The following is a 14,012-nucleotide window of genomic DNA, read 5'->3' on the forward strand; positions in this document are numbered from 1 at the left end:
CTTTTTTTTTTTCTGGTCTCCCACAAGGACTGGTCCTGTTGCACAATGCTTAGAGAAAGGAACACACCTCCACGAGAAGGTGAGAAGAAAGAGGACTTTGCCAATATAGGTTTAGGTCTCAGTGCCAAGCTGCAGAAGGGAAGCCCCCGCCCACAAAGAGGGAGGGGCCCTTGGCATGGGAGGGGCAAGAAATGTGTCATCTGGTTTCAGGAAGGGAGCCCAGATTCTGAGCTAGCAATTCAACAACTTACTCTGAAAACTGAGAACATTATTTAAAGATTTCATAACAGTTTCTACTCCTGCATCTAAACGTTAAAAAAAAAAAAAGTCTACGAAGTATTGTTACTTTTTGATTAGTAGTTTGTACCTTTACAACTCTGTTAAATGTACATTTCATTTAAATATTTGTAAGTACGTAAGTGAAACAAAGAAGACCAGAGTTATTCCGTTTCTAGAATTTGATTAATAAATACTTAGCAACTCTTATTTATAAGGTACTATAGCTGCAAGGGACTCAAAGAATAAGATATTAAACCTGCCTTTAAGGAGCTCATAACCCACAAGAAGAATAAAACAGTACACAAACACACACCAGATTAGCATAAGTGCCAGAAAACTGGTAGAGAATATGATTGGAATTTGTGGGCAGGGCGATCACATCCACTTATAAGGTAGGAAGGGATGGTGCAGGAGAGAGACCTCCTGAAAGAAGGAGACTTGTAGGCAAGGTTTGAAGAGAGGGCTCAGAGTCAAGAGGCAGAGTATGAAGAATGGCACAATCACTTTGTTCCTAGAGATTTTTTGAAGTATTTTTGAGGGTTACTGCTCCTCAGGAGCAAAGAAATCATTAAAGAACCATATATGCAAAAGGCAATTCAGTCCATTCTAGACAAGGAGTTGTTCAAAATAGATTTACGTATATAATGGCTTAAAACACAGCTAGTTCTCTATTAGGGAAAAGGATATAAAGAAAGATAAGGAGGAAGAACGATTTCACGGTACATAGACACAGGTTTTCACGGAGCACCCCTGCTCTCATGTCTCCTAAAGCTAGTTTCAAAATTGTGGATACAAATAAAGGTATCCATTCCTGATATTTGCCTCAAGCTCAGTGAAAGAAAGCAAGAGGCTATTTTAGAGTCCCAGTACATTGGTATAAATTATCAATCAGAAATTCTGCAATAGAACAGGATACTGTTTTGCGGCTAACTATTATTAGTGGAAAACATACTTGAACCCAGACATAGACTAAATCATTCAGATTGGGAGAATTTTTTGTGTGCTAATCAAAAATAATTGTAAAAGTAACTGTTACCTTGGTCTATCCAACTTTCTTCTAATGAATATTGCTTTATATTTTTTTTTTTAAAAAAAGGTTATTTAAAACAAATGAGTCTCATAGCTGTGGGGAACTCTAATGGGGAGGAAATAAAGGATGGAATGTTATAACAATCTTAAACATAAGTAAAAAATAACTGAAAAAAAATTTTTCCAGGATAGGAAAATACCATCCATGTGTTTGTTCCTTCCCCACCCCTCGCCCCAGTAAGCAAGAGAAACAGAAATGAGACTCCAACTTCAAGTACACAGAACAGCACCATCTGTCCAAGTATGACCTGAAACCAGACTTTGTACAGATGTTTTCCCTCAAGAAAACCAGTCTGTTGGCAGTACATAGGGAAACAATGAGCTGCCTTTACCCAACAAAAAAGGAAAATAAGATTGCCCTCTGAAAGTCAGACAAATAAACACACAAATTATTAGTCATCTGTGGAAGTAAAACCAAGAGATAGTATTTAACATCTCTCAAAACTCTAATCAAGGCGACCTCAGACACATCTCAGGATGCAGAACTGGAATATGGGTGCTGTTAGGTAAGCAAAGTTCAATGAAGTATTCTTGGAATAGAACAGGGATGATCAAACTGGATCTCTGAAAAGATAACTACCGTACAAGACATTCTAGAAAGCAAGGTTCTGAATTCCAAAACCCAAAGTTGCTGGTCATGGTGGGGTAGGAATAATTTACCAAGCTTGCTCCCGTCTGGGTGAAATATCTCTCACCCATGCTCACTTCCTGTGCTCGGATTCCTTGCCCACTGTCTGGTTTCATTTTTCATTTGAAGAATCGATGATGTTTTTTAAAAACGAATTAATGGTGTGATCTTGTTTCTTCCCCAGACCCATCAGTAAAAAGACAGAACAGCAAGAAAATAAGAGAAAGTTATTCCAGAACTGAGTTCTCAAATCCTCCTTCCTGTGAATAAGAAGGTGCTATTTAAGCCACTGCTGACACCCGGCCACAACAATCCCTGTTAGTTCAGGCAAAGAGGAAAAACTTCCTACAAAGGTATGTGGGGGGACTTCCCTGGTGGTCCAGTGGTTAGGACTTGGGGCTTTCACTGCCACGGCCCGGGTTCAGTCCCTGGTCAGGGAACTGAGATCCCGCAAGCCGTGTACTTCGGCCAAAAAAAAAAAAAAGAGAGAGAGAAAGCTATGTGGGAATTCTCCAGTGGGGTTCATCAACCGCTGCCAGACACGTGGGTAATATGTGTAGTAGTATTGTTGAATACATGTGCTTACATGTAAATACACGCGTTAAATACAAGCGCTTAATACAGGCCAAATACATATTTAGTAGACACGTATCAAGCATCAGGCACTATCCTAGGCACTTCTGCACCCCTTAATCCACCTCATTCTCACAACTACCCTGTGACATGGGCACATTAGCCTCATTTCCTATGAGGAAACAGGCTTCAGAGACTTGCTCAAAAGCGTTGACTTAGTAGGACCAGAGTTAACACTGGAATCCAAATCGGCTTTGGAGTTTCCTTTCACTGCACCTGCTTTGTGTGTAAGTGAAGAGAATCGGGAGTAGGCCAGCGCTGGTTGCGTTAGCAGGGCACATGCTTCGTGGCTTTCACCATTTCTCACATCCTAATGCTGTAGATAGATAACACAGAATGAGACTTTGTAGTACCTCCTGAAAGGAAGGCAGGAGGCTCCTTGCTTGTCTCCAGAAGGCCTCAGGAGGACGTGAGTGGTGTTCACTCACTCTCCTTTCCTTTGTAGAGCCACCCCTCCCCGTGTCAAAGCTGCCCTGCTTGAAAGTGCTTGGTCCAAGTGGTTTTGTTCTCGGAGAGACAGCAGTGAGCAGTCTTGAAGCAGGATCTTATCTCCCTACCCAGAGGCTGAACCTGAGTAGCCTGGATGAAAAGCAGGAATCCTGTTTCAAGGAAGCAAAACTGGGCACAAAGTTTATTATTAGAGACACAGCACAACATGTGGCAGAGCACACAGAGACACGGTATGTTTATTTAAGACAAAAGCAAGGCAGAAATACACACCCAGAGAAGAGTGTGTGTGTCCCGAATGAGAAGCCTGCCAGAGAGGTGATGCAGTTCTTCCTGGTCTTTGTTCTCTTCTGGTCAATTAGCCCGCTTCTTTTCCCACATCCGAGCTGTCTTTAGGGCCCTCCCCACAATATGCGTGCACATCTTTTTGCCAAGATGGATTCCGGCGTGGAGGCTTACAGGAAGGTTGACAACACCTACTGTGGGATGGCGCTCCCTCCCCTTTTGACCCCAGAGGAGCCTCCCTGCACATGTGCAGTCGGGGAGGTCTCCTTGACCTCAGGAGTCATAGATGTGGTCCCCCGAGCTCTTTACTCCAGCAGAGCTCAGCTTCTGCTATTAACTTTGTCCTTGGCGTGTTTAGTGAAAATAGAGCTCCAATTTACTCTGTTTGACGAGCTCCCCAGCTGCTCAGCCCAGGGGGGCCCATCTATCTCCTACCTCAGTTTGGATGGGGCTGGCTGCAGGGGGAGTCCCTGACTCCAGGGTGGCCAGAGCCCTCCAGGGAGTTTGCTAGAGCAATCGGTGCAGACACTGCCTTCTTTAGGGACTGCAATCTGTCACCCCCTGTGAGCCAGCTGTCACACACAGAGGCACCCAACTGGGGCTTTGCAGACAAAGGCGGGAGAGCCCTGACACCCTCATTTGAGACACTGGAGCCCAGCTTCCCAGAAGGGACCTATCATCCCCTCCCTAACTTCTCAGGTAGGTGAGTTGGCACTTTTTTCCCCTTTACAAAGTGGCGTTTACCTGGTGAATTAATCATGGCTCAGGGTGAGGTCCTCAGTCTCACAGATTCAGAGGTTCCGTTCCGTCAGAGCCTCGTGAAAGAGAATACCTGATTGACAGGAGCGGGAACTTTCAATATGATTAAATCCTGAGTAACTTAAATGATGAATTTACAATAAGAGAGCGAACCCTCAATGTATCAAACGTTTAAATTGACCTTACCAGCCTGTTTTCTCCCTGTAGACATCCATCGAAAATGAACTCATGAGCAGGTTGCCTGGTGTCCCTCGTGGACCTGTAACCTTCTACCCCTCGACAGGACTTGCTTGTTTACATAACAGCTCCCTAGCCTGAGTCTAGGACTATAAACCCCTTGAGGGCTGGGACTGTGTCTCACTCGTGGTTGGATTCCCCCGAGCCGAAGACAGAGCTAATACATAGGGTGACACTCAAAAACGTCCAAACAAATTTCTGTTCCAGCAGCAAAATAAAGACATCCCATCACCGCTTCTACACCACCTGCTTATCAAATGGAAACGTTTCCTGCAATGGTAAAACATGACTTTGACATTAGCCACACTACTTCCCAGCAGTCAGATGAATCTGTGACCCCGCTGTCCACTGAACAAGATTGTGGTAGAGACCACCAAGGCCTCGGGGCTTCCTTCTGTCATCCTCTAGGATGGCCTGCCTTTGCCTCAGTCCTGAAGGCTCTGCAGACTTGTTCCTCTCTGCTCTGCGTGGGTCCTGATGCCTCACACGAGCCACGGCACACAGGACACAGGTACTTTGTATATTAGCATTTTGTTGTCCAACAAATGGATTCCCTACAACAAATAGGAAACAGAGGCTCCCATAAGTTAAGTAGCTTGCAAGCTTCATATTATTGGCTTCTAAATTGCCTAGAATAGCTCGTTCAAGGCTTGCTTTCTACTGTGTTTTAAGAGCATCAACTTTTCCCTTAACCTGAGAAGCGCAGAGGATATGGCCAAGGATGGGGTTTCACTTTAGGATTCTTTTCTTGGATGGGTCACTTAAATCCTGACACTCACATTCCCTGTTTGAAAGTACAATAGCAATAACAATTCGAATATCTGATTTGTGTACAATACTTTATAGTTTGCAGCATGTTACTTCCAGTTGACCCGTTCAACAACCCTTTGGCTAGACAGATCAGTGATTGATTCCTAGAGATTACTGGAGTGATTTGCCCAAAGTCATCTGGCAGGCAAGGGCCCAGGACATTTCTAGTTTCAACTCCCAGCCGCATACTCTCTCCACCTTCTCGCCCTGCCTCTTTCCTTACATGCACTGATAGCAATCATAGTTAGGTCTGGAAATATCTTATGATGTATTCCATCCACCACAGAATTTGATGAGGCTACAATGAATCTGTTGTGATCTGTGATTGCTGAGCTCCTCCTGTGTGAAGATCACTAGGCTAGAAGCTGTGGGAAATACCAGGAAAAGTTGACTAAAATGTGCACTCATCCACCTGGACACCAGTTCCCACGTGCTTTATCCATTGAGTTATAATTTCAAATTGACTTTTTTTTTTTTTTTTTTTTTGTGGTACACGGGCCTCTCACTGTTGTGGCCTCTCGCGTTGCGGAGCACAGGCTCCAGACGTGCAGGCTCAGCGTCCATGGCTCACGGGCCCAGCCGCTCTGCGGCATGTGGGATCTTCCCGGACCAGGGCACGAACCCGTGTCCCCTGCATCGGCAGGCAGACTCTCAACCACTGCGCCACCAGGGAAGCCCTCAAATGGACTCTTTTTGATGCACAGTTTTATGAGTCTAGACAAACACATGCAGTTGTGTAACTGTCGCCACAGTGGGGACATCAAATGACTTCATCATCCCCCAAAATTCCCTTATGCTCCTTTATAGTCAACCCCAGCTACTCCCTTTTCCAAAATATCCTATCTGTGGAACCATACAGGAGGCAGCCTTCTGAGTCAGACTTCTTCCCCTTAGCATAATGCATTTAGGATTTACGTGCTGTTTCCTTACCAGTGGTTTGTTCCTTTTTATTTCTGAGTAGTATTCCATTATAGGGATAGCTTGTTCATCCTCTGATCAATGAAGGACACTTAAGTTGTTTCCAGTTTGGGGGGATTATGAATAAAGTCCCTCTAAACATTCATGAACATGGTTTTGTGTGAATGAGCACACAGGAATGAGAAGGCTGGCTTTGCAGTCCATTTTTATGCCCTCAACACTTTTTTGCCCTTTTTAGGACTGATTTTATCATGCACTTGTCTTATCTTAGTCAATGGTTTGTCAGCATAGAGCTGGGTTACATGGATTCCCAGCGAAGCGAGGTACAGCTGGAAGATCCCAGAATAGGGCTTCTCCTTCTGCTTGTACTATTCCTCCTTCTGGGCCTCTCTGCACCATCCCTCACCCCACAGGCAGTGTCTGGCTTCTTCTCTGCCTGTTAAATTGTTACCGACCAGGGTTCTTGGCCTCCTTAATAAATAGAAATTGATAAGAGGCCAGGCAAGAAATTCAGGCCAGGCTTTACCGGGGCCCCTGCTGCAGGGGGTGGAAGCGAGAACAACCAACAGGTTCCCTTGCTCGCTCCCTCCCCGACCAGGGGTGTGGGGTGTGGGGAGTGAACTGGTTCCTTATATGGGCTGAGGGTAGGGGTGGGTCCAGGGATCAGAGGGAGGGGTAGCTTAGGTGATTTGCCCACCCCTTTGGTGATGTTGTGTGCAGCGGGCATGTGCAGTACCCTGCTTTTGCTCCTGACCCCCTGCTTTTGCGACCGGATCCTCAGAAGTGGCAGTTGGGATTTTTGGTCTTTTTGTACCTTGTTGTCCATAATTTGCCCCAACTGCACATGCATGCAGTTATTTTTAGTTCCTTATGGATTCTTTGTATTTTGTTGCTCAAGATGTCTGTCCAGGTGTTAGCACTGCAGCAAAGGGTCCTGGGTCCCAAGTCCCAGCTTGTCTCAGAATCACTCCCCATCGCAAGTTTCATTCCTCAGCAAAGTTCCATCTGGCCACCTCACCCCACAGAACATTTCCTCTTTTTCCATCCCACTCTCCATTTGTCTTCTACCATCATATCCTGCCTGTGACATAATTAGATTGGGCTCTGTCTTTTACTGTGGGGTCTACAGTTGCACAATTGTGATCCCCACTTTACAGACGTGGAAACTGAGGCCCAGCGAGGCTAAGCAGTTAAGAACAAGGTAACATTTTCCAATCATCCACCACCATATTCCATAAGGTCTCCAGCAACATTTTATTGTCCCCTCCTCTTCAGATGAGAAAACTGAGGCTCAGAGAGGAGATATTACTTGTCCAGGTCACACAACTGGGACTAGAACCGAGTTTTATCTGGTTTCAAACTCCGGTCTGCGTGGTGTGAATCTGGGCTCGGCACCACACGGCACGATGCAACACTGCACTAGGTCTTAGAATGGAGGTGGCATGGCTCAGGGACTCTGGGCAGCACAGCTCATCTCTGAGCTTCCTCCTGACCTGCAGAGAGCACACAAAGGCTGACTGACATCCGGGCAAGGGCGCAGGAGTGCCCAGTGTCTGGTGTAGGAGGCAGCATCCCGCCATCCCTGCCCTTCCCTCCCCACGGGCCCATGGACAGGGCTTCCAGAGGAGCCAAGCAGTGACCAGGAGACCTCGGGGTCTTCCATGTGTTGGAGCTCCCGGGACAGGGGTGCCTGATGGAAATAGGAGGAGAAGCAGACATTCCGGCTGACTCTCAACTCAGTTATCCTCTGGGGCTCAGGCCTGCGGTTCCCACCATTGCTTTGTTGGTATTTTACTTACCATCTTTTTTAAAGATCCAGAGTCCTCCACCTAGAATAAGAATTGGTATTTCTCCATAAAGTCACCCTAGCTCCATGGAGGCCTTGTTAGGCCAATGGGAAGAACTGTTTAGGTTCCCACTGTCCATGAAAATCTTCTCAGCATTCAGAGTAGGGCCCAAAGTAAGAGGAATGTAGGCACTGAAATGCACACTGACCAGTATTCAGCATGCAACAGCTTACTGAAAATTAAACTGTTCTCCTTTGAACTGTGGAAGGAAAAGTGTTAAAATAATAATAATTACCATCTATTGAGCCTTTACTACATGTCAGGCATTATACAGAACTCTTTACACAGTGTCTCAATTAATTCTCATAAAAATCCCTATTTTATAAATGAAGAAACTGCCCCAGAGGTTCCATAACCTGAGGGCAAAGCTGGGGAGTAAATGGTCTCTGAAAAATGCCCTAGCATTTTGTGAAGCAATATTGTGTGGCTGGAGAAGAAACAGTACTGCATTTCTTTGCACCCAACATATTAATTTCCTAGCAAACGCTTTACCTTGGACTCCCCAGCCCTCTGGAGAAGAGGCAGAGACAGTGGCAGGACCTACCTCAGATGGCAGAGAATGTTGCCAATGTTCAGCAATGGCGGCTGATGAAAAAGCAGAGAGACAGGCCACACAGTGAATGTGCCACTGTCTCAGGGTGGGAGGTGGACATGGTATTGGAATGGTCAGTGGTAGTGTGGAGAAAGTTCAATCTTCTACCCACCGAGCCCTCACTGCTCCCCTTCTTTTCTAGGGCTCTCTCCCCTTGCTGGCTACTCCCAGGCAGAGGGGGAACTACCAAGAAAAAGCCTTTGGAGACAACCAAACATGTTCAAATCCTGAGTCTCTAGTTACCAGCTATGTGATCTGACAACTTAGTCAACCTCTCTAAGCCCCAGTTTCCTCATCTGAAAAATGGAGATGATAATAATCAGGTGCCTGGTAAAAGGCATCCATTAAAAAATGATTTCATATTTAATGAAGAAAGACTAAAGCTTTCTCCCTAATCAAAAACAAGACAAGGATGTCTGCTCTCGCCACCTCTATTCAACATTGCACTGGAGGTTCTAGCCAGGGCAATTAGACAAGAAAAAGAAATAAAAAGGCATCCACACTGGAAAGAAAGAAGTAACACTATCTCTGCTTGCAAATGACATGATCTTATATATAATAGAAAAGTTAAGAAATTCACACATACACAAACAACTATTTGAGCTAATAAATGAGTTCAGCAAAATTGTAGGGCACAAGGTCAGTATACAAAATGGTTGTATTTCTATATAAAAGCAATGAAATATCCAAAAATGAAATTAAGAAAACAATTCTACTTATAATAGCATCATAAAGAATAAAATACTTAAGAATAAATTTAACAAAAGAAGTACAAGACTTGGACACTGAAAACTGTAAAACGTTGTTGAACGATATTTTAGAAGACTTAAATAAATGGAAAAACATCCATATATATGATTTGGAAAGACAATATTATTAAGATAATAATAATCCCCAAATTAATCTACTGATTCAACGTAGTCCCTATCAAAATCTCAGCTGCCATTTTTTGCAGATATTGATGAGCTAAAGCTAAACTTTGTGTGGAAATGCAAGAATAGCCAAAACAATCTTGAAAAAGAAGAACAAAGTTGGAGGACTCATACTTCCTCATTTCAAAACTTACATAATCAGGATTACTATGTAATCAAGATGATGTGTTACTGGAATAATAATAGACATCTACATTAATGGAATGGAATTTAGAGTCCAGAAATAAACCCATACATCTAGAGTCAATTTGCTCTTTTTTTTATAAGAGTGCCAATACAGTTAAATGGGGAACAAACAGTCTTTTCAACCAATGGTGCTCGGACAACTGGATATCCACATGCAAAAGAATGTTACACTCCTACTTCAAAAATCAACTCGAAACAGACCAAACATCTAAAATGTAAAGCCAAACTATAAAATGCTTAGAAGGAAACATAAGGGGTAAATGTTCATGGTCTTGGATTTGGCAATGGTTTCTTAGACAGGACACCAAAGCACAAACAACAAAAGGAAAAGTAAGTTGTAGTTCATCAGAATTAAAAACTTTCATGTTTCAAAGGACACTATCAAGAATGTGAAATGAAAAGCAACCATACTCCAATAAAAATTAATTTTTAAAAGTAAATAAATTTAATTAATTAAATTTTTTAAAAAAAGAATGTGAAATGACAACCCAGATTTCCAGTTTCCAATCTGGCAGGTAAGGAGCTCAGAAGTCATTGCTCCCATACTAACAACAATAAAAAAGCTTAACAAACTGAAAAAAATTTTTTTCTTAGATCCAGCAGAGGACTGAGGTCACAGGCAAACTGCTGTCCCATAAATTGGTAAAACCAACAGATGGATACAGTGAATCACAGCTTACCAAAGATGAAGCCCAAGAGCACAACCTCTGTGGGAACCAGTACCAGGGAAACTTGAACCGTAATTGATGAATTGTTGGAGGCTCGATCTGGAAGAGCTTGTAAAAATACCAGGGGTTTCAGCCTTAGGGAGGGCCCACACTTTCCTGAGTTTCGCCTCCAGGAGCTCTACCAGGTTCTTTCAATGAAGATCAGAGAAAAATCCCCCCATACTGCCAGAAGGGGGAGAGAAAATACACCAAAAGACTCTGTTCTGAACAAGGCTTTCAAGAGAAACTATTGTACCAGAGCCTGACTGAGGTTTTACTAGAGCCTAGCCAAGCTCAAGGAAGGGAAATACCCAACTGCAGCCCCACTCTGGGCTTCCTGTCCTATATAAGTGGGGGGAAAGCTGAGAAGCACTTCAGAAGGTCACAGAACAGGGGCGTGGTCTCACTAAAAGACTAGACCTAATCATAAGATTAGAGAATCCCCTTCCCCAAATCTTACTAGCACATGGATAGGTTTACTGTGTGATAAAGGAGACAAACCCAAGAAAACCAGGGGAAATTTAGCCTCTGACACTTACAGCTACAAAAATAGTAAACACAGGGCTTCCCTGGTGGCGCAGTGGTTGAGAGTCCGCCTGCCGATGCAGGGGACACAGGTTCGTGCCCCGGTCCGGGAAGATCCCACATGCCACAGAGCGGCTGGGCCCGTGAGCCATGGCCGCTGAGCCTGCACGTCCGGAGCCTGTGCTCCGCAATGGTAGAGGCCGCAACAGTGAGAGGCCCGCGTACCACTAAAAAAAAAAAAAAAAATAGTAAACACAGCCTAAATCTTGGCCAGATAAAAATAAAGCCTCACACTGATGGTCTATTTAGCTCAGTTCCTCTCACCCAGTATATCATGTTAGGCTTTCAACAAAAAATTACAAGGCATCCTAAAAAGCAGCACTTTGAAGAGACAGAGCAAGCATCAGAACCAGACTCAGACATGGCAGAGATGTGGGTATTATCAGACTATGAATTTAAAATAACTATGATTAATATGATAAGTGAAAAAAGTAGACAACATGAAAGAATAGGTGGACAGTGTAAGCAGAGAGGTGGAAACACTAAGAACTGAAAGGAAATGCTAGAAATACAAAACACACTATAAAGAAATGAAGAATGCCTTTGACAGGCTTATCAATAGACTGGACACAACCCAGGAAAGAATCAGTGAACTTGAGGAAACGACAACAGAAATTTCTAAGATTGAAATACAAAGAGAAATAAGAATGAAAAAGACAACAGAATACCCAAGAACAATGGGTATTACATATGTATAATAGTGATACAAAAAAAAGAAGAAAGGAACAAAATAAATATTTGAAGTAATAGTGACAGAACTTTCCAAAAGTAATGACAGACACCAAACTACTCATCCAAAAGCTCAGAAAATACCAAGCAGTATAAACACCAAAAAAAAAAAAAATCCAATACCTAGACATATCATATTTGAACTGCAGGAAATCAAAGACAAACAGAAAAGCTTGAAAGAAGCCAAAGGAAAAACATACCTTACCTGTTGAGGATCAAGTATAATAATTACATCAGACTTCTCTTCAGAAAACATACAAGCAAAAAGGGGTGGTGTAAAATATTTTAAGGTGTTGGGGAAAACCCCACCAACCTAAAATTCTGTACCCAGAAAAATTATCCTTAAAAAGTGAAAGAGAGGGATTTCCGTGGTGGTCCAGTGGTTAAGACTCTGTGCTTCCACTGCAGGGGCACAGTTTCGATCCCTAGTCAGGAAATTAAGATCCTGCATGTTACACAATGTGGCCAAAAAAAAAAAAAAAGTGAAGGAGAAATAAAAACTTTCTAAACAAATAAAAATGACGAAATTTGTCACCATTTGACCTATTTTGCAAGAAATGTTACACAAAATTCTTCAGAAAGAAAGAAAATAATGTAGGTCAAAAATTTGGATCTATATAAAGAAAGGAAAAGCTTAGAGAAAGAATAAATGAAGATAAAGTAAAGTCTTTTATTTTTATTATTATTAATTGACCTAATAGATAATAGTTTTGTTTTTTTTTAAATAGCAACAAAGTATCCAGTGATGATAGATTATGGATCAGTGAAACAAATGACAGCAATGTTATAAGGGACAGAAGGGAAGATTTAGGAATACTTGGTTATAAGGTACTTGCATGACCTGTGAATTGGTATACTGTTATTTGAAAAAAGACTTGAATTAGTTGTAAATGAATATTGCAATCACTTAAAAAAGCAAACAAAGAAGTATTATTGATATGCTGAGAGGAGAGAAAATAAAATTCTATAAAATGTTCAATTAAAACCAGAAAAGGCAGAAAAAGAGTGAAAAACAAGAGAAACAAAGAATAAGGGCAAGGAATACAAAACAGTAAACAAATATGGTAAGATATCAATCCAACTATATCAATAATCACTTTAAATATCAATGGTCTACACCTAGAGGGGTGGGATAAGGAGGGTGGGAGGGAGGCAGACGCAAGAAGCAAGAGTTATGGGGATATATGTATATGTATAGCTGATTCACTTTGTTATACACACCATTGTAAAGCAATTATACTCCAATAAAGACGTTAAAAAAACGAAAAAAAAAACAATTGAATAACTACAACATAAAAATATATATACATCAATGGTGTAAATACAACACTTAGAAGACAGAAACTGTCAAAGTGGATAAAAAAACAAGACCCAACTATATGTTTTCTCCAAGAAACTCACTTTAAATATAGATATATTGGAAAAATGAGATGGAGAAAGATACACCATGCTTACACTTTTTAAAAAAGCTGGAGTAGTTATATTAATTTCAGACAAAATGGACTTCAGAATAAGGAAAAATTATTAGGAATAGAGAGGGGCATTAGGTAATAATAAAGATGTCGTTCTCTAAGAAGACAAAATGATACTTACTGTGTCTGTGCCTAACAACAGCGTCAAAGCACGTGAGGAAAATACTGATAGAAATGCAAGGAGAAACAGATGAATTGATTATCATAGTTGGAGCTTTCAACACCCTTTTATCAGGAATTGACAGATCCAGCAGCCAGAAAATCAGTATTATATAGTTAAAATGAACAGTACCATCAATCAAACTGGATCTAATTGACATCTATCTATGATTTCATTGAACAACAACAGAATACACATTTTTCTCAAGCTCACACAGAACGTTCACCAAGATAGACCATATTCTTTTTTATCCCCCTGACTACACACAGTAAAATTTCCAGTATTATTTTCAACCATAACAACAAAGTGGAATTTAAAAAAATTTTTTATACAGCACATTCTTATTAGTTATCTATTTTATACATATTAGTGTATATATGGATAGACCACATTCTTGGCAGTAAAATACACCTTAACAAATTTAAAAGAATAGAAATATGCTATCAGACCACAACAGAATTAAATTAGAAATCATTAACAGAAAAATATCTAGAAAACCCTAAGATAATTGGAGATTAAACAAAACACTTCTAAATAATTCATGAATCAAAGAAGTCTCAAGATAAATTTTAAAACATTTCAAACTAAATGAAAATAAAAATACAACTTATCAAAATTTGTGGGATGTAATGAAAGTGGTGCTTAATGGGAAATGTATAGCATTGAATTCATATATTAGAAAAGAAAGAAGATTTAAAATAGATAATCTAGTTTCCA

At 41.6% G+C, this 14,012-nt stretch overlaps 1 long non-coding RNA gene across 1 annotated transcript; it reads left to right on the forward strand.

Annotated features, from left to right (window-relative positions):
- The first annotated feature begins 2,184 nt into the window (after positions 1-2,184).
- On the forward strand, positions 2,185-9,061 carry LOC137225926 (uncharacterized). Its single transcript, XR_010944092.1, has 3 exons — positions 2,185-2,353; positions 4,568-4,868; positions 8,667-9,061. It is a non-coding gene; the product is annotated as an uncharacterized lncRNA (long non-coding RNA).
- The last annotated feature ends 4,951 nt before the right edge of the window (positions 9,062-14,012 follow it).

This window comes from Pseudorca crassidens, chromosome 6 (genome assembly GCF_039906515.1).
Source record: "Pseudorca crassidens isolate mPseCra1 chromosome 6, mPseCra1.hap1, whole genome shotgun sequence".
Lineage (NCBI taxonomy): Eukaryota > Metazoa > Chordata > Mammalia > Artiodactyla > Delphinidae > Pseudorca > Pseudorca crassidens.